The 22343-nt window shown below is 38.8% G+C and overlaps 1 long non-coding RNA gene across 1 annotated transcript in view; it reads left to right on the forward strand.

The window, feature by feature from the left end:
- Positions 1 to 2700: 2700 nt before the first annotated feature.
- Positions 2701 to 22343, forward strand: part of LOC133748137 (uncharacterized) — a 103988-nt gene continuing 84345 nt past the window's right edge. Inside the window, exon 1 of the long non-coding RNA XR_009864436.1 lies at positions 2701 to 2873. This is a non-coding gene — a long non-coding RNA (uncharacterized LOC133748137). The remainder of the gene's footprint in view (positions 2874 to 22343) is intronic.

A 22343-nucleotide genomic window follows, 5' to 3' on the forward strand; every position in this document is an offset into this window, starting at 1 on the left:
AACGGGAAGGGAAGAGAGGAAGTGAAAATGAACATATATATTATTAAGGGCAAACTCTGAAAATGGCATTTCTTATTCTTATCTCCATTTTATTGACCACAGCTTAGTCTCATGTTATCATCTAACTCGAAGGGGATGTAAAAATACATTTCTCTGGAAAGGAATGATTTGATGAGCACATAATTCTAGTACACAGGAGAATCAAATAAAATAACATGTGTAGTTGGCATACTGTCTGAGACACATAGGAGGCACTCCATAAATATTGGTTACCTGTAGAAAAAAAGCATTTTATATACTGACTGCTCTCAATAAAGTCTTGAAGAATTTCTATTACATGTCCACATGGCTTAATCAAATATATCATTAGAAGTAGGATGACATTTTCACTTATTGAAATTCCGACAGTGCATAAATTCTAAAATTCAGGATCCACTGTGAAAAGCTAAAAAGTGAGTTGCATTTATTTTTGCTTGCACACAGACTTGCATGCAATTGCTCACATGTGTACATATTCTGAAAGGCCAGCTAAGAAATGACCATACTATAATTGCCCTTTATTGTACTTCCATAAATCTTGGAGTTTTAGCACATTTCCAGTCGGGTCATGTTGCTTCCCATTTAGCCTAGAGGAAAGAGTCAATGTAACATTCACAAAACAGCTCTCAGTCGTCCTCAGAATGAGAAACACTCACCGTGCACAGGAGGAGATGGCATTTCTTCTTTCTCTGCAACATCGGTGAGAAGTCAGTGAGAAGTCACTGACCACATCTGCCTGTGGCTGGAGCGTGGGAGAACCCACCCTCTGAGTGTCTGTTTTCTCTGTAGATGCATCCTTGAAGGCCGCTCTAGTTTGGTGAAGATCTGGGAAGGGGAACAAAGCTTAATCTTCCCAGGGTGAGGAAGAAGAATGCACAATGTTAATGAACCTAATGACTTGGCAGAAGTTCCTGGGGAATGTCAGTTGTGAGGAATCATGTCAGGAGAAGATACTATTGTTCCCTTACAGGAGAAGCCTCAGCTGGAATTGGCATTTGGGAAAGGGTAGACTTTCCTATGACAAAGTCCCATTCCATTCAGATCCACTACGGGCATGTAGGATCTTCTGCTTTCAAAACTAAATTAAATCATAGAAACAGACAAGTTCCATAGCAACACTTCAAAAAGCCTTAGATACATGTTAAGGTTGAGTGGAGCTTTACCTAAATAAATAAATGTTTTTAAAAGAATTGTGTATATTTTGTATATTCATCCATGAAAACCTGAATTAAAATTAAAAAAAAAAAACCAAGTTGGTTTTTAACCCTAGATAGTTTGAGAAGCACCATTCTAACGTATGATCTTTCCTATTGCTAGTGCCTTCCTCTTGATCTATACTTACATGATTGATTATGATCTTCTGATTAGCAATGCCCAGACAGCAAAATCAGGAACAAAATCCAACAAAAACGCTCCATCCATTGTTACCAGAGCAGCATGATTTTTCACCTAGAAAAGCACTATCACATATCAGCTCATTTTACGTTTCCTAACCACATGAGCTAGGATATTTGCTGTACTGTAGACATTATTTAGCTGAGCTCAGAGACAGTGTTCACTGACAGAGGTCCTGCAACTGAGCTGGCAAACTGGAGCAGGTCCACAAGGAGTTGAAAGGATATTTACTGGGCAAATGGTCATGAAGAAATGGCCTAGTTTCTCTGAAGTTTACTTTGCTTATCTGAAGCAAGCATATGATAATACAAACATTCAGGTTGAAGGCTTGGTAAAAAGAATAAATGAGAAAACATGGTAAGCACTCAGAAACTTAATTATTTTCTGTCATCATTAAAGATCAGTTTGTGCATTCAACTTCAGGTGAAACCTTGCTATCTCACGAAAGGAGGATGGTGTTTCCAGGACCTAACACACACACACACCCACACAAATTGTCAATTAATATTATTGACAATAATGACTGGCTACATAAATGAGGATTTTTTTTCAGTCTGTATTGAGTTCATTTTAGTGTACAAAGAGTTTAACCAAGAGGAAAATAATCTTGCCAGTTCTATCTCCTATTAGCACATTACTTAGGATTTCATGGGTCATGTCCAACTCTACATAGACTGTTGGGTTCTCAAATCAGAGATTTTTCAAACTCTTTCAATTAAAGAACTCTTCTCAAAACAAAGTCTTATCCAGAGCTCTGTTGTTGGAAATAAAACAAAAAACAAAAAAAGTCTGGGTGACAGAACCAGCGTTGTCTGGTTCCTGACTCACTCACTCACCCTTTGACCCCACAGTAGTCCCTGAGACACTTTCTCAGACCACAGGGCTCCATGAAGCATAATCTGAATACCACTGTCTTTTTTTATTAGTAGATAATGTGACCACTGGACAGTGGAAACAGGATTAAACCAAAGTGACCAGACCTAACAAGAAATTAATAAATTAGAAAAATTAAGCAAACATATAGACTTTCAGGATCTTGGCCATCTGTCTTGAAAATCTTTAGAAGTGTCCATAGATCAATGATTACATTTGCCTTTGAAAATCCAACCAGCAATGAGTAGTCCATGACATTCTGTTTTTTTTTTTCTCTCATTTGTGCTTTTGATGTGTTGGGAGAGAAATGCAGAATTTCCTGTTGGGTACTGTGGTTTCTAGTTGTTTGGCTGATGTTGTGATCCAGGGCCAGTGTTCCTCAAGTTCAAAGAAAGGAAAGTACAAGAAACCTAAGACGAAGTTACAAACTTCCTGATAATCAATCTATTGACCAGAATTACAAGCTTCAGGTAGCTGAAAGCATTGACTGGATCAGTGGGAGGAAACAGAATGGGGCTACTTTAGCAAAAATGAATGAAAGAACATGCTGAGCTTCAAATCAGATGGTGAGTAAGATAATGGATACCCTACATTTTGCATGAGTGTAGCAGTTCCTACTGCATGGTGAACTTGGGAAGATGAGAAACCTGAAAAGGTAAAGTCCAAAGGTTTATTCAAAATGGGTACATATATATGACTCTTGGTTGAATGTCAAGATGAGGAGTTCAGTTTTAGCCTTGTTAGATTCATGGAAAAGATGGAACAGACAATTCACTTATGGAAGTGTCGAAAGGTTGGAAGGATCACAAGCTTTTGCTCTCTCATGTACGTGGCAGACAGACTCCCTTTTGTGCTGACAACTTAATATGGTTTGAATTAGTGATGTTACTCCAAGATGTTGTCAATACTTTTATTCCCCTCCTTAAGTTTCTTTCTCTCCCTCTCTCTTTTATGATTTATTTATTTATTTGAAAGCCAGAGTTACAGAGAGAGGAAGAGACAGACTGGGAGAAAGAGAGAGAGAGAGAGAGATTCCATCTCCTGATTCACTCCCCAGATGGCCATAATGGCCAGTGCTGGGTCAGGTCAAAGCCAGGAGCCAGGAGTCTCTTCTGGGTCTCCCATGTGGGTGCAGGGGCCCAAGCACTTGGGCCATCTTATGCTGCTTTTCCAGTGTGATCAGGGAGCTGGATTGGAAGTGGAACAGCTGGGACTCCAACCATCACCCATGTGAGATACTAGCATTGGAGGTGATGACTTTACCTGCCAAGTCAAAACACCAGCCCATCTTTCTCTCTCTCTTCCTCTCTCTATCTCTTCCTAAATAATAGGAACTCTGATATGTAAGTTAGAGGATTTTTATTCCCCTATAAACATATTTCTTTGGTCCTGGAGAAAGTGGAGGGAATAGATAGGAGAACAGAAAATAAGGAATCTGGGAAAGCATCTCTTTATTAAAAAAATATTTATTTATTTGAAATTCAGAGTTAGAGAGAAAGAGAGAGGGAAAGATACACACACACACACACACAGATCTTCCATTTGCTGGTTCACTCCCTAAATGGCTAGAACAGCTGAGGCTGGGCCGGGCTGAAGCCAGGAGCCTGGAGGTTTATCTGGGTCTCCCACATAGATGCAGGGGCCCAAGCACTGGGCCATTTTCCTCTGCGTTCCCAGAAGCATTAGCAAGGAGCTGGATCAGAAGTGGAGCAGTCAGGACACAAACTGGTGCCCACATAGGTTGTAATGTTACAGAAGGCAGCTTACCCACAACACCAGCCCCAGGGAGCATCCGTTCAACCTGAGGTAGCAATGCTATGTGATCTCCACTCTTCAAATCATGTGGAGTTGTACATCTTAGAACAAAAATATCTGAAATGACTTAGGAGTTAGTGACAAATAATACAGTTCATAACTGACACATAATTTTCATCTAGAATGATGGCAGTGCAGCTTGTAAGATCTGTATCATTTTCTAGTCAAAAAGTGCTTTAAATTGTATAGTTCTACATTAGCAATTTAAAGACAGATAGTCTCAACACATTACATAACTTTGAAATATGTGTGAATATCAACTCTGATGCTGGTAAAGAGATTTAGAAAATGTGTCCTTAATGCAACACTAAAGAATATTTCATTTAAATGGTGGGGCGGGCTGGGACTATTATTATTTTTCCACTTTTCATGTAGTGAAATTTAGACCCAGAAATGTCAAAGGGCTATTGCAAATCCTATGTCTTGACCCCAATTTTACTGGCCCTTGACATAGCTATTAAACCAAACTTCACTCAAATTGAATCCTTGCAGAGGTAAGATTTTTCATAGTAGTACCAAATTTTCTGTCCTACACAGATCAAAAATCAGTTAAAACTAGACATACTCTAGGGCTAAAAAATTGAATCATCTCCAGTGTATTGGAATTTCCAAATAAAGTCTGTGCTGTGCATTGTGCCATCCACAATATTAAGGTTTAAAAGAAAGAGCTTTTTTTTTTTTAATATTAGCTGTCCTTTCGGATTATTCTCTCAATTAGAAGGCCTAAAAACCGCATATGGACTTAATAAAGACTCCAAAGAAGTAAATAAACTGCCAGCCTTAGAATTTGGAGTGATCGAATTTTAAATCATTTTGATTTTCCCTGGGAGAGATGATGTAGGGGCATGGGGAGAGGGAGAGGTCATGGGGTTATCCCAAAATGTTCAATTCCATTTGGGTGATAGCAGAGTGAGACTGGGAAGAAGTGGTGAACTCCCTGGTGGAACAGCTTGCATGGAAGTCTGCTGAACAGATAGAAACCTAGGAGGAAGCACATCCAAGTGATAGAGGGAAGAAACTGGGAAACTGGTAGAAATGATGTAAGACTTATTTTTTTTTCTCCTAGCCCAATAGAAAGGATCCAGGAAGGAAAGAAGTAGGCTTAAGTTTTCTCTACTAGAGTAAGGCAATCCATGTTGCAAATTTTCTTACAGATTCTTGATTACTATCAATTCATGCTCTTTTGATGATAGCCTAGGCTTGCCTTGCAGTCAAAGGGAGACAAAAGATTTGAGGTTCCAATCATCGCTTATGCTCTCCTACTTTGATGCCACGAAGATGAATCAGTCTTTCAAAAGCCAAGACGTATTTTGCCAAAACTAATGTGTCTTGAACAATGACGGGAATGAAACCCCCAAATCATGATTTTATAAAGCCTTTCTGCAGTCATGAAAATTAAAATAATTTTACCATATAGTCAATTGAAATTTATTATTAGATTTCAGTTTGCAATCGGGAGTATCTTTATAACGGACTCAGTATTCTTATTGAAGTCTGTAAAAGAATTCAAATATCATAATTTTGTGTGTCTAATTGATTTAATCATTTAGGATCCTGGATTAATTAAGACAAAGTCAAAAGTTTGAGACAGGAGGTTAGCTGGCCTTTATTAATTAAATATTGTTAATTAGTAAATATTAATAATTAATAAGTATTATGGTAATGTTTGCCTCCTTCTCAAAGATACTAATTACTATGGTTATAAGTCTCATAACTAACTCCTATAATTCTGGCTGGAATTTTTGCTTATGGATTCATTCAACAAATATTCATTGAGCAATATGCTAGGCATCATGCCCAGTCCTGGGGATTAGGAGGTGAATGAGACAGTGGAACAAACACGCAAAGACCTAGGCTGTCTGTGCATTGTGACAACCAATGTACGTTAGAGAGGACTTGTTTTTTCCATTCTAGGCAAGCACACAATGTAAACATCATTGTCTCTCTGACTGTTTTTCTTAAAAATAAAGCTCACTATGTTTGAAAAGTGTGTTATATGTGTTATAAAAAGCATATAATCATTATAAATAAAATGGAAAATATGGAGAGGAAAAGGGGAGAAAATGAATATCCATAATACTGACCCCCTGAGATAATTATTCTTAAGTTGAGACTCTTTTCTCTGTGTGAATCTGAACTGTTTGCTTGAAAAGTTAAAGCATGTCCTAAGGAGATGTAATTTTTGGCAGAGTTGGTAACAGGGATTAAAAGTCGGAGGCTTAAAGCTAAATTTGCAATTTATGTGAAACATTCAGAGATTCATTCTCCTGACCTCTTTCACTCCTATCCCATTTCATCAACTTAATAATTCCTCAAATTCCTTTACATCTAAGAAAATATCATTTCCTCTTAGAAAGTCTTCTGAAACATTCCTCCCATAATTCAACAACTAAGTAGTTCCCTATTCTACATTCTCAAGGTATTCTGACCTCTCTTTGGTAGCATTTTCATATTTGTAAAAAATAATAAACTGGGGGCTGTCGCCGTGGCTCACTTGGTTAATCCTCTGCCTGCGGTGCTGGTTCTAATCCCAGTTGCTCCTCTTCCAGCCCAGCTCTCTGCTGTGGCCCAGGAAGGCAGTGGAGGATGGCCCAAGTGCTTGGGCACCTGCACCCATGTGGGAGACCAGGAAGAAGCACCTGGCTCCTGGCTTCAGATTGGCGTAGCTCCGGCCGGGAGCGGCCATTTGGGGAGTGAACCAACGGAAGGAAAACCTCTGTCTCTCTCTCTCACTGTCTAACTCTAGCTGTCAAATAAAAAAAAAAAATTAAAAAAAAAACTGGTATTCACATAATGTTCATTCTTTCATAAATCTCAGTTGACTATATGGTATTCACGTAGTGTTCATTCTTTCATACAATGAAAGAGCTTGAGCAAAGCCCTTCTATCTTGTTTACTGTTATATCATTACTAACTAGCAAAGTGTCAGGCATATAACATCTTTGGATTCACTGAATGAATAAAAAGTTGCGGTAGGATGACCAAAGGTTCTGTAGGAACTCTTCTAAGACCATAGGCTGTTGAAAGCAGGCTAGTGGCTGCTGCTCTGAACCCCGGCACAAATGTTGATGGGCAGAGAAATAACAAGATAGAGAGCATCAGAACACAAAATTCAATGTAAAATTTGGTGAAAAACATTGTATATGCCTACAGATCTGATTTGTATAATGGATTTATTACTGAAATTTCACTTTTTTGGAAAATTGATTCATTTTGCTATTGGCATGTGCTACAAATTCCAAGAAATAGATGCATGTATGTAAAAAAGAGACCTAAAATTTCACATTTAAAATGTTTTTAAATTTAAAATTTATATTTTTTAAATTCATATTTAAAAATGAATAAAGATTTTTAAATAAAAGTATCTGAAAATACTACCATAGTCATGATCTCATACAATAAGTCAAATGCTTTTCCAAATGTTCAGCAACATAGAGAACTTAGAAACTTCCTGGAATTGAAAGATGTAGGAAAGAAGAAATCTCATATTTATGGAGAAGCATTTAGGACATTTTCTAAAATGTGGGATCCTTAAAAGTAGCAGCTTTAAGTTTTGTTTGTTTGTTTGTTTGTTTGTTTTTAATGATATCTTATGCTTTCTGGTTTCTTTCTAAACCAGATTGAAGATATCAATTGAGAAATCTAAAACTGTACTTCTGATGATTTTTTTACATTCACAAAGAGGAAGTGCAGTTTCTTTATGAGTTCTGCCCTTCCTGCTCTGACCTACCTTAGCATCCTCTAGGCCTTACTGTTTTAAGCCATGTCAGAGCTGACAGAGGCTTAGGGATTATCTACTCCAGCTCCATCACTTTGTGGATGAGGACAACAGAAAAGTGGAGAGACTTGCCTGTGCTGGTTGCTGATGGCTAGAACCTGAATCTCTGGGCTGTCTGCCTCACAGTGCTCAGTCTCCCAGGATCTGCTGTGTTTGTTTGTGTTTTGGGGAAAGAGGGTGAGGCAGTGCTTAGGACTAGAAACTGACTATTGACTCGTGTGCCTATGGCTACCATTAAGCCAAGGTCACCTGGACTTCCAGGCACACGAAAGAGCCAAAAGACATCTAGCATTCAGGACAGAAATGAGAAGCCTGGAAATGTTGCCAGCTGTCTGTGAAAGAGCTTCTGCCATTCTGAAGGAACTCAGGTCTGGAATCACTATACTAAGAACAAGAAGGGGATGGGGCAAGAAAGGGATTTGGAATATTAATTTGTTACTTAAATTGAATTTACAGAAAGAGGACTGTATCAAACCAACACTTGGAGAGTACATTTTCCATGGTCTTTAGAGTGTGTTTTGAGAATATCAGCAGTAACAGATAAAAGTAATATCAGACAAAAACAAGGAAGATATCCTTATACCTCTTCACCTGCACACCACTCTCATTAATTTTTTTAAAAGATAAGATACGGAAGCCAGAGCTGAAAAACAGAGAGCCAAAACTATTTTACTTCTCAGTTACATGACAGAGCTCCTGTAAGTCATGCAAATAAATGTAGACCCAGCAAACATGAGCTATGAAGATGAATATGAGTATATGAAAAACCACTTAAGGAAAGGTAGCACATAGTGAATGGCAGAGCACCAAAGCAGGTTCCTCTGTGCTGAGGGAATGACGAGAGCTGACTTTCAGCTCTCTGTAAGTAGTTGAGACTAGGCCATGTGCCTGGCCACCTTACCCCTGGACTCCACAGATCTGGGCTCTGCCTTTACAAAGGAGAACACAAAACAATTCTCAAACTGATTCCCAGTCTGTCAGGGTGCTTATCTCGCGAACACTCGGTTCTTAGTACCAGCAAGTCTTCCCAGAGGATTGCAACCCTTCCTCCAAATTCCCACCCCCGCCTGCTTTCTTGGCATTTCTTAGCTGGAATCTACTGTACCCACATCTGACTGATCGGTTTGTTTTCCTATTGGTTTAGAAGCTGCTTGACCAAAGTCTGGCTGTTGATGTGCGTATCGCTCAGTGGTCTGCAGGGCTCTGCCCTGTGAGTGTCCATGAGAAGATGTGGTTTTGTATGTGGTGCCAGAGCAAAGCCAGCTCTACTGCTCACAGAGTCACTGTGCTCTCCCAACCCTTTACTGAAACCTGAGCTTCCCTACAGATCTTGTCCTTGTGGGGAACAAAGAGTAAAGGGGAAGAGATTCTTTCTCATTTAAAGCACCTTTAGAAACTACTTTACATGATCTATTTTTAATATCTCATACGGTTGTTACCCATATAAAATAAGACTGGGTTACTCTTGATTTGAAGATAGGTGCAGCCAAGGGTAACGTTAAACCACATCCCTCTCTCCAGACAGCTTTGAAGAATTTGCTAGATCTTTGCTTTAATTTTCTTAAAACTTTCTAAAAATCCTCATTACACATCTTTTCTTCTCTCCAAGTCTCATATTTCCAGCAGTACTTTCTCTCTACTCATGATAAGGTCCTCCAACTAGTTACATTCTTACATAATGAAGAACACATTGAACTTACAAAGAGAATCAATATAAATTATTTCACTGCTTAGCTCAGTGAACATATATTGAGCACAAGCAGTGTACCATTCAGTTTTAAAAGCTTTGTGTGTACAAAAATAAATAAGTCATAGGACACAATCTCTGCCATTTGATGATGAAATAGCACAGCAGGGTAAAGTAATTGAATCTAGACTCAGAAATGGAGACTACACAGCTTGTAGTGGTGACGTCTGAACTAGACCTAGGACTGCAACTTCTATATTATCATGCTCATCCAAGTATTTCTTTTTCACATATTGAGAAACATGAACTGTTTGGTATAACACAGACACAACTTTGTTAAGACTTTATTTGAACCAGCAAAAGAATTTCAGCCACCTGATTTGAAATGGCTTTTGTACAATATCTTTACTAAATGGAGCCTCCATAGTAACACTGTCCAGTAGAACTTTCTAGAAAGATGGAAATGTTCTGTGCTGCCAAATATGGTATTCACTAGCTATTATGCAGCTAGTGATCCCTTGAAATGTGGCTAGTGTACTTGAGGAAGAGAATTATTTTATTGTATTTTATTACAATAGATATAAATTTAAAAATCCATATGTGACTAACAGCTGGCGTATTGAACAATGTCTATAACATGCAGATCATGGTTACAGGGAAGATGACCATGGATCACCTTTTACTAGAAAGAATCATTCTCTTAACATGTGTTTAACGTGTTGTAATATTTTGTGTAGGTACAGGTAAAAGTATGGTAGAAAAAGAAGCAGGCTGACAGAAGTGTTAACACACAGAGCCCAAGAGGATACAGTCTTTCACAAAACAAGTGATGGTGATCACTATTCTGCGTGCTGGTCACCGGTAGGAAATGAGTCATGGAGCTGCACAGCAAAGCAGTTACACTTGTACAGAGGAGAAAATAAGCTTGTGCTTACAGAAGCCTGTTTCTAAATGAAATGGCTCGGCTATTTTTATCCATGCAAGCTCAAGCCTATTACTGAATATTAATAAACTCCCTGGTCTGAAATGAACTGGTTGAGTGTGGAGGGAGAGAAATATTATTCTTTCCATTTAAGAAGAGACAAACGAGCCTGAAACCTTGTCTTTGTCCAGGCACACTAAAAAGGGAAAGGATTTTAGCCCTTAAAGGTTCAAGAGTCAACTCAACAGATGACAAAACATTTTTTAATCACTAATTCCTATAATCCTCTGACTTGCACGTTGTAATATCTAAAGATTTTTTCTGATAAAAGTGCAACTGTTTTTTCTTACTCCTTTCGCATTTCTATTCTATAAAGATGTCTAACCTTCTCAGTGTGACAAAATTCCATCACTGACCCTGCTCCTAAGCTAACGATCCCAGGGAGATTTGGGAATGAGGGTCCAGATAACCAAATACAAATTTCAGTGTGTAATGGCGTCGCTGTGACCGGTTCCATTCCACCAGCCCTCACTATCAAGCAGAGGACTGACAGAAAAGCCAAGAGTCACAGAGTACGTCATCTGAATTTTCCCCTCTTAGTCATAAGAAATTATCCCAGACAAATAAGGCACAACAGATAATAATATAAAGTAACCAGATATGAGAGGGATTTTTGGCAAATGATAAAATGTAAACATTTATTAAGTCTGAGTAGTATCCCAGTAGGTATATGTCTCACACTTCCCTTATCGGTTCATCAATGGGTAAACACTAAGGTTGTTTCCATTTCTTGGCTACCGTGTATAGTGCTGCAGGAAACATGAGAGTATAGTTATCTCTTCAACAGACTTGTTTCATTTCCTTTGGATATAAACCCAATAAGGAGATCTCAAGATTGTGTGGTAGTCGTTTCAGCTTTTTTGAAGAAATTTCATACTGTTTTCCACAATGACAAAGATGAGTTCCCATATTCCCCTCACCCAATTTCCCTTATGAACTTTTCTTATTAGTACATAATTGTCACAAATAATGAGCCACACCCAGAGTCCCCTATTTTTAATTCAATTTCCTTTTATCCCCCCACCCCTCCCAGCCTCTAGTAATCTACAGTTAGTATTCAGATTCAGGTATTTTGTTTGTTTTGTTTTCTTTTTAGTTTTAGCCCCCACAGTTAAAGGGGATAATGTGGTATTTATCGTTCTGTGTCTGTCTTATTTTACTCAACACCATCTCTTCCATTTCCAACCATTTTGCTGCAGATGAAAGGGTTTTATTCTTTTTTATATATGAATAATATTCCATAGGGTATATATCTTGCATTTTTTACCCATTCATTTGTCAACAAACACCTGGGTTAATTCCATGTTTTGGCTTTTGTGATCAGTGGTTCTATATATATAGTAGTGCACTTATCTTTTAGATACAATGGGTTCATGTCTGTCTCCATACTGTTTTCCACAGCGGCTGCACTAACTTACATTAGTGCAATGTATAAGTGTTCCCTTCCCCCACATCCTCACCAGCATTTTTCTGTCTTCTGGATAACAGCCATTCTGATGGGTTGAGATGATATCTTATTGTGGTTTTGATTTGCATTTCTCTGATGGCTAGCAATACTGAGTACTTTATCATATGTTTATTGTGCATTTGTATTTCTTCTTTGAGAACTGTTTAGTTAGTTTGCCTTTTTCTCAGTTGGACTAGTAGCTTTTCTATTGTTGAGTTTTTTGAGTTGCTGATATATTGTGAATATTAGTCTTTTGTAGGATATGAGTTGTTAGCTCATGTTTATGAGTTAAAATGTCACTATCCATTTCTGTTTTTCTTCACTTCTCTGCAATGGAAGGAGTGATTCAACTCATTCTGGGAGCTGAACCACACTCTCAGAGCTTCTCTGCTCTCCCTCAGTTCCACCCCCAGGAAGGAAAGCAAATATTTTTCTGCCCCCCTTCCCACTCCCAGGAAGTATCTTATGATTAAGCCTTCTTGCTCTGGAAAGAGAAGCCAGTGTTTAGTTTCTAGTGATTTGAGCCTGGATTTCATAGCTATTAAATATCACTGCACCAAAGAAAAATAAATAGTTCAGGGCTTTGGGTGTAATGGATAGAGAGTCTAGTGCTGGAAAGAAATTGAATATAATGAACAAGAAAAAGAGGGAGTTTCCAGATGGGGAGAATTGTATAGGAAAAGACAATGGGTTGTAAGGGGTGGATAGAAAAGGCACTGAACAAGAAATTGGGAAATAATCTGGAATATGAGGAGAACCACAGTCTTCTCTATTCACCACTCAGTATTCAGACAAGGGAAAACAGTGAAAATCACCCCCAAATCTCTGTCTGGGACCCCAGTAGGAACATTTCTCCATCTGTACCAATACCTCATTAAGTTAACTGCCCTGTGGACATAGCAGTCATTCATGCCACCTTGTCAAATTTGCAGCGGCATTCTGGGAGCCATCTTTCCACTGTATCTCCGGACACCTTAAGAACAAGGGACCCCTTTTGAGTTCAGGGGATTACAAGACAGAGCCTTTCCAACTGAAGTGTTTGGGAATTTTGAATGCAGTGGGTTTGTAGTCAAGCTGGACAATGACTTTTTTTTTTAAAAATTATTTATTTATTTATTTATTTATTTGAAAGGCAGAGTTACAGAGAGTTAGAGGCAGAGAGAGAGAGAAAGTCTTCCTTTTGCTGGTTCACTCCCCAAATGGTCGCAATGGCCAGAGCTGGGCTGATTTGAAGCCAGGAGCCAGGAGCTTCTTCCAGGTTTTTCCATGTGGGTGCAGGAGCCCAAGGACTTGGGACATCTTCTAGGCAGTGACTTTTAAGTGCAAAGTTTTATACTGTTAGTATAGTCAACCACTGATGATCTGTCTAATATCTGTTCTTTTTCCCATTGTCTTCAAACAGATTCTAGCTATGTTTTGGGTGTCCACCATACTTTTTTCTTCCAGTCCAAGTCACTTAGGGGAAGCTAACTCTACCTTCAGTTTTGGAGTGACATCTTATTGAATCAGTCCTGGTGATCCCAAACCCATTGTCAGTGGTTTGGTCCACGACCCAGGCTTAAGCCAATAGGTCATTCATATTCCTTCTTATGATAGCTACTGGTCCAGTACTGGGTCACGAGACCTACTTGGGGCATTGGCCCAGATAGGTAGAGAGAAAAAAACTTTTTTTAATGGTGAAAGAGATGCTATCATACCTGGCAGACATGAATTAAAAAGTTTATCACCTTGATTCCTCATGGAAGTCATACTATTGACAAAGGAGACCACTCATGGGTTGATTTAAAAGCTGTGACACAGAGAAATGAAAACACATCTTCACATTTGAAGACATTGTTGAACCATGAAATCAGCCATTTTTGAGGCCCACCTGCCTATGGGTTTATTCATGTCCTCATTGTTTAAATCAATTTAATTGAAGCTGTCTATTACTTGTAGCTGAAAACTGGCTTAGAATCCTTAGGGGAAGCACCCAGCAAGCTGGAAAGAAAGTTCTTCTTGATTAAAATGAAACCCAGAACTTTCAATGATTAGCTAGAAAGGAAAACCTTCTAGTGTAGACAGGTAGGGAGCTAATGAAGCACTCCTGGTTCTATTTCCAAGGATCTTGCCCCTCTGCTTGGAATTCTCTGAAATCAGATATATTGTTGAGTATTTAGTTGTAAATATTGCTTCACTGAATCATGCCATGTAAATAACGATATACTCTTCTTTCCCCATGTTATAATCATTGCATAAATCCCTTACTTTGTAATATTATTTTCTCTGTTTTCAAGAAAAAATGGTTGATTCACATATGTATGTAATTGTACATTTAAAATGAATATGGTAAATGTTGGTGGGAGTGTGAACACAACCATTGTGGAAGACAGTCTGAAGATTTCTTAGAAATCTGAAAATAGATATATTATATGATCCATCCATCCCAGGCCTAGGAATGTATCCAAAGAAAATGAAATCAACATATGAAATAATTACATCTACTTTCATGTTTATAGCAGCTCAATTCATAGTAGCAAAGATGTGGAATCAACCAAAATGTCTATCAACTGATGACTAAAGAAAATATGGCATTTAACAAGGAATGAAATCTTGTCTTTTGTAACAGAATGGATCATTATGCTTAATGAAATAAGCCAGACCAAAAAAGACAAATAGAATATTTTTTTCTGATTGGTCGTAGCTAACAGAGAGAGTACCAAAAAATAAACAAACAAAAACCTTAATGTACATCGAGCTAAACTGATATCTTATTATTTTATTTTTGTCTGTAACCTCTTTTTTAAAGATTTATTTTATTTATTTGAAAGACAGAGTTACAAAGAGAGGTAGAGACAGAGAGAGAGGTCTTCCATCTGCTGGTTTACTCCCCAGATGGCCACAACGGCAAGAGCTGCGCTAATCTGAAGCCAGGAGCTTCTTCCAGGTCTCCCACGTGGATGCAGGGGCCCAAGGACTTGGGCCATCTTCTACTGCTATCCCAGGCCATAGCAGAGAGCTGGATCAGAAGAGGAACAACCCGGACTAGAACTGGTACCCTTATGGGATGCCGGCACTTCAGGACAGGGTGTTAACTCGCTGTGCCACAGTGCCAGCCCCTGTCTGTAACCCTTGTCTATCTACCTTTTACTTGAAGAGCTCTTTGTTCAGAGGAACAGTGAGCCTGTGATTAACAAGTAAATTGAAAATGTGTTATCACAAAAAATTTAAAAGAAAAAAAGGAAAGAAAGGAAGAAGGAGAAAGGGGGAAGGAAGGAAGGAAGAAAGGAAAGTATCATTGTACTTTTGGAATCATATCTATGAAATTAATGAAATCTTTTCTCTACATATTAATAAGTAAAAATATGATTAAAACCCACCCAATAAGGGCATTTTACAGACTTTAGGCATACATTTGACTGGTTTGATAAAATTGATTTGGTTTGATAAAATAGTTTGGAAAAACGTCCTTGAGACAAACTATTAGTGCCCACTCAAGAAGTAGAGTACCTGAATAACTGAGTATCTATTAAAGAAATCAAATTTCTGGCTAAGTTTAAGTTCATTTGCTGGGTTAGGTAGAGGAAAAGCAGAGAGAATGCAGGAGAGGGCACTGTGGAACAGTGAATTGAGCCACTGGTTGGGATGCCTGCATCCCATATTGGGGTGCTGGTTCAAATCTTGGCTACTCAACTTCTGATCCAGCTCTCTGCTAACGTGCCTGGGAGGCAGCAAATGATAACTCAAATACTCAGTACCCTGCCACCATATTGAATTCCTGACTCCTAAATTCAACTTGGCCCAGCCCAGGTGTTGTGAAACAGTAGATTGAAGGTCTCCCACTCTGCCTTTCAAATAAATAAAATAAACTTTAAAAAGAAGGGAATACAATGACATATTTATAGCAGAAAATAGCAGTAGTTTCGCTTTCCCATTGTTGAGTGTTTTTTTCTTATAGTAATATTTGCTGGAAGAAAAGGATAAAGTTACCTTCTATTTGGTTATTTTCAAAATTTCTGCCTAGATTCTTTAGCTGCAAAGCTTACCAACTCCTTTCACCTTAAATATTGCCATTACTTAGTCTAGAATCAGTTTAATGTGGCAATTGTTCCCAGAACATAAAGAACAATTAGAGATAATGATAATCATTTGTGCATTTAATCTAATAAATAAGCACTGTATATGATAATATGTAAAAGTATTATTAGCTTAATTTTGTGTGTAAGACAAGTCCACTGAAGTAAAGCAACAAAGCATAAGATGACACTGCTAGTTAGCTCCAGAGTTATATATCTGAGTCCAGGTTTGCCTCCATAGTCCATAGTAACCGCTGTATTACATTAACTATCATGTTGTATGTGATAAATGCCAGAATATGACATAAAGTTACACTTTGAAATCTTTTCTCAGGGCTGCTTTATATCATACTTGAAGTAAACAGTAGGAATTTTAAAAATGCTTTTTAAAAACCATAAAATCAAAAAAAAAATTTAAAGGATACCCAAAGGTGTGTAAATTCCCTTTTCTTTTTTAAAAAAATTATCTCTTTATTTGAAGACGGGGGAGAAAGAGAGAAAGAGAGAGAGAGATAGAGAGATCAATCTTCCATTTCTTAAATAGTCATAACGGCTGGAGCTGGGCCAGGAGCTCTGAACTCCATCTGGGTCTCCCAAGTGGGTGGCAGGGGCCCAAGTACTTGGATTATCCTCTGTTGCTTTCCATGTACATTAGCAGTGAGCTGGATCAGAAGCAGAGCAACTAGGACTTGAACCATGGTCCTGACACGGGATATGGGCATTACCAGGTGGCACCTTAACTGTGCACCACAACACCAGCCCCCTCACTTCCCTTTTATGTTCAGACATAGACACAACCCAACTATAACTTCCAAGGAAACTTTGTTATATACAGAAGTTCAGGCCATGAGCAAATAATCTACCAAGAAATTAAATTTATCTGATTTTCAAAGTACATAATTGTTCCATACCTAGGTAGTGTCTGTATTTATAGACTTTGTTCTGTTTTTTGCCATAATATCCAAGCTTTTTACAAAAGAATAACCCAGCTTCACACAGGATGCTACTCAGTTTTCTAACTTCCTCTCAACTGGACTCAACATTTACAGTGCCATCTTAAAATTTGTCCCTCCAAAGATGTCATTGACAAATTTCATTATAAGAGCTCCATTCAAGTTCTAGTCAAGAAAGCCCATCCCTGGTTGTGTGTACCAAAGTCTGACCTAAGAACCATTGTGTGAGGATCACCACGGATTGTTACTTAAATCCAGATTCCTGGACCCCCTTTACGGGATTATGACTCAATAAGTCTGAGTGGCTTCAGAAATCTGAATTTCAGTCAGTTCTCCAGATGACTGTGATTAACATAAAATTTAAAACACTCTTCTTAGAATAGCTTTAACTTTTTCAAACTAACAATAAATGTAGCCTATATTATATGCTATCATGAGACAGACATCATACAAATGTAATTTCTCAACAGTGTATAAACAGTATTTATCTTCAACTTTAAAATCAGGTTTGTTGCTGTGACTGTACATGTCATCTCCTATGTCCTTTTTTCCCCTTAACCCATCCAAGCATATGTGGTTCTTTTTTTAGCCTAGATAGGATTTTTTTTTGACAGGCAGAGTTAGACAGTGAGAGAGAGAGAAAGACAGAGAGAAAGGTCTTCCTTCCGTTGGTTCACCCGCCAAATGGCTGCTACAGCCGGCGCACTGCGCTGATCCAAAGCCAGGAGCCAGGTGCTTCCTCCTGGTCTCCCATGTGGGTGCAGGGCCCAAGTACTTGGGCCATCCTCCACTGCCTTCCCAAGCCACAGTAGAGCTGGACTGGAATAGATAGGATTTGACAGAATACTATGTTTATTTTTCTCTTGCCTTCAAAGGATTCTAGTTGAAGTCTATATACATATACATTTCTTGATAAAATGAGAATTTCACAAGGAAAGCAGATGGAAAGATGTCTTTGAGGCTGAACATACATAGACTTGTAATAAAAGTAAGTTGTTTTTTTCAATGAATTCTAAAATTGCTAAACATACATTCCAAGAAGGATGCTAGCACATTAGAACTCAAGGATGATCAAAAATAAAAAGAGGTAGTTCAGAAATGACAAGGCCATATTCCAAGCTTACTTCTGCCCATAACAGAATAAAAACCTCCTGCTGCAAAGCATCTCCTCACCCACCTAGTCACCCATGCAGCCACCCTCTGCTTTCCATTTCCTTAATCTACTATGTGTAGGGCTGCTATCGCCTTAAATCATTATGTGGGATCATGAAGACTAGTGCAATGACTTTGCTTGAATGTACACAACCGTTACTTAGAATGACTGATGTAACCACACTGAGTCACTTAGGTTTCAGTGAGCCAGAGGTTGTCTTAAATTGGGTTCTCCCAGAAGCAACTTACAAGGCAAAATTTTAAGTGATGATACTTGATATCAGATCCAAGCAGTTGAATGTAAGGGAGTGGTAAATGAAAGCAAGAAAAGGGAAAAGCCATACAGGGTGTGATAATGAGAAATTCGCCACTGTGGCACTTGGGACTTAACTCATGGAAACCTCTAGGATGATGTGTATCACACATCTCAGTCTCCTCGACCAAAGCAGAAATAGGTAGAGCATTTATCCACCAATGTCTTTTCATCATTGGTTGAAGGATGCTTTGGATAGCTCTCCTTCAGGCACTTCCGGTTGTCTGCTGTGTGCCATTGAACAGTCCAGGTCTTGGGAATTGAAGTGGAAAGTCACCTGCACACAAGTAACTGGGGAATGCTGAAAGGATAGAAGTTTGGCACCAACAGTGTCCGCTGCAGTCGGTCCTTTGCATCACTTAGGTCTCACTGAGCCTTATGTTAAATGGGCCCTGTTTTGTCACTGTTTCCTTAGGGGGTTATAGTAGAAAACAAAAAATTATTCTTATAGCGAAAACAAAAAACTATAGGAAGGGCAATGGGGCAAAATAGACTCCACAGCTGCATTGGCTCCAAAGTCCTAATTAATAAATATCATCTCCCTTTACCATGCTAGCTTGGGGTGAAAACCCAGATCTTCATTGCTGAGGGAACTGACTACCATGTTCTCATCAAACTACGGCTGCTTGAATTGACTGGCCCCACAATCACCATGTATGAAATCAACAAGTGCCCCAGTGCATTTCTAGAGTTCCATTCAGCCTTCCTGCCAGTATTATGCATTAACAAGTCTATCTCCTATCTCCCTATGGTTGTCAGGACCAATTACCCCTTCCACTGTAGTCATTATTTGCCTGTTGATCTACAGGCATGGAGAATCCAAAATTACTAGCTAGAAATCATAGCTTTAGATAAGGTGATCTCAAAGACAGGTCTGCCAATTCCCAACATTGTTGAAGCAGGCAATGAGTTCCACTATTTCAGCCACATATCTCTAGGAAACCTAATTTTGCTCATATATTTCAACCAAAGCAATGTATCACACACATCAAGTACTGACAAGCACATGTCTTCTATTAAACCAGATAGTTAAAGAGTTGCAAAACTGTGAAGCAAAGTCATCCTGTGACTAAATTTTTTCTTTTTGAAGTAATGTGTTTTTAGTAAAATGCATTCTTTCTATTAATTTGCAATGGGTTTACTATGGTCATTTTCAAATTAAGTAGTAAAGAAGCATTTTTTAAATTGCTCAGCTTTAATTTCAAAAAGAGCAATTAGTGGTCAAGAAAACCTGACAAAAATAACGTTGATTAGGATCTTCAGAGGATAAAAAATCCTTGGGCCATATCCTTCTGCTTTTCCCAGGCCATTAGAAGAAAGCTGGATGGGTAGTGGAACAGCTGAGACGCACACTGGCACCCACATGGGATGCTGGCATTGCAGGTGGCAGCTTCACCCACTATACCACAATACTGGCTCCTGCTCTGTGTCTGTTTTTGAAAATTCTCTTATAATTTTGTTGAAGTGTAGTTGAAGTATATGTCACTCATGAAAAGTGCATTTGATGAATTTTGAAATATTACACACCCATGAAGTCATCATAAAAATCAAGGTAATAACCATTTCCTTCACTTCCAAAAGTAATTCGTGTCTGTTTGTAATCCACTCCTCCTTCCACCTCTGTCCACAGGCAACCATTGATCTGTTTTGTCACTATAGATTAGGTTGCATTTCCGTAATTTTATACAGATGTGTTAAAATAGCTGATTTGGAGGCTATCAGGCCGAGGCAACCCAAGTACCCTGGATTCCTACCTATATAAGCAAACCAAAACTCAACTCAGTAAACTGCTAAAGTGAAACTTAAGCTTAACCAATCAGACACCAGCAAACAACCCTTAATTAGGGACTTTCCACTTGAATGATCCAGGTGAGGAGGCTACTGCTCCATGGCAACCAATGCACCTTTTTTGGCTTTCTTCTATGAAAGTCTTCCCTTCACACCCTTCAAGAAAAACCCCAAATGGCTTGCTGTCTGGAGCTGCCTGACTCATGCGTACTCTTTGTCAAATCTTTTAAACTCTTTAGTGTTTTAATGCGTCTCAGTTTATCTCTTAACGAATGAAATCATACGCACTCTGTTTTTGCTTGGATCCTTTCACTCAACATAACTATTTTGAGAAACATGTTTTTTATAGTAACAACTCATGCACTTTACTGCTAAGTAGTTTATTACTGCATGGACAATTCACACTTTATCATTTCGCCAATTAATATATTTTGATCTATCTCTAGGTTTGGGGTCTTAAAAACAAAGCAGTTATGAGCATTTTTTGTGTAAGTCTTTGTGGGGGCATAGATCTATTTTCTCAGAATAGGATGGCTGGGTCATATGATAGGAATTGTCAAACTTTTTGTCAAATTAGTTGACTATTTTCTCCATATTCTCACCAAAATCTGGTTGGCTAGTCATTTTTAATTTAAGCCATTTTAATAGATATGTGGTGATATTTCATTGTGTTCGGAGCGGCAAGATGGCGGAATAGGCAGGGAGCACACTATTAGTCCGGGGGGAGAGAAAGTTTAATATAAGTGGAAATACTGCAGGGTCAAGGAAGAGTAGGGGATGAAACAGCAGAGGAAACTCTTCCGGAACTAGTGATTCACAGTGGACCTGCGTGGAGAGCGTGGGAGCCCAAGTTCGGGACACCAGCGGCAGACTCAACGCACCAGCGCTGGAACGCGAGGTGAGCCGAACCTCAATAGCCCGAGATACCAGCGGGAAAGCGGAAAGAGGAGACTAGAGGGAACGAGGCTTGAAACTTCGTGGGGAAAAGTTCACCAGGCTAACTAGAAGAGAGAGAGGAAAAAAATAAAAAAAAAGCGACCAATACGGACACAAGTTTCTCTCTCTCCGCTCACCTCTCAAAGGCGAGCAAGACAGAGCAGGCGCCATTTTGGACATACGTCATAAGCAGGGTGACCTCAGGTCTGCACCAGCCCTGAGCCTAGCAGAAAAACCTGACTCTGGGGGGAGGGGTGAAATAACAGGAGATTAGCATCTAACTTGGCAACCCAGTGGGAGACTGCAGGAGAATTGGAGCCCACACTGAGGGCAGCAGAGATTCCCTGTGTGGTCCTTGGGAAAGAGCTTCCGATCTCTGGCTCCTGTGGGTATATCATTTGCCTGCTAACTACCTCCAATTACGTTCAGCTGTGCGGAATTACTTCCCTTTTAAATCAAAAAAAGAAAGAGAGATTTACCACACCTAACCTGGGAGTGTCATCTTTGACACACCCTCAACCCTGAGGAACCAAACACAGCTCTCAGTCCACACTCATCTCAAGCCTCTAAGGCTCCACTGAAAGCAGACAGTCCACTTAATATAGAGCCATAGTGTAACAAGAAAAAACACCACAGTGAAGAAACCAAATATCTCCAACATGCCAAACAACAAACGCAAAAACCGAGGTAACAAGAACAAGGAAGACACTATGACGCCCCCAAATGAAAAAAACACCCCAATTCAAGATTACGAAGATGATGAGATCGAAGAAATGCAAGAAGCGGATCTCAAAAAATTGTGGTTTGAGTTTGAGTTTCCTTGGTAACTAATGATGTTGCACATGCTTTCAAGATCATTTGTTATTCATATATCTTCTTATGTTAAATGTCCAACTCAGTCTTTTCCCCATTATTTTAAATTGTTTAGCTTGCATTCCTATATTTATGAAATTTTTTTATATTTTTAGAAATTTTTTCTTCATTTCCAAAAAACTGCTTAGGTTATGTTAAGTCTTTTGCACTTAGATATGTAATTTCAAACAGATTTTTAATTTCTATAAAAAAGCTTGATGGAATTTTTATTAGCATTGCATTGACAAATTTGGGTATATATGAAATTTAATGATATA

The sequence above is a fragment of the Lepus europaeus genome, chromosome 2 (genome assembly GCF_033115175.1).
Source record: "Lepus europaeus isolate LE1 chromosome 2, mLepTim1.pri, whole genome shotgun sequence".
NCBI lineage: Eukaryota > Metazoa > Chordata > Mammalia > Lagomorpha > Leporidae > Lepus > Lepus europaeus.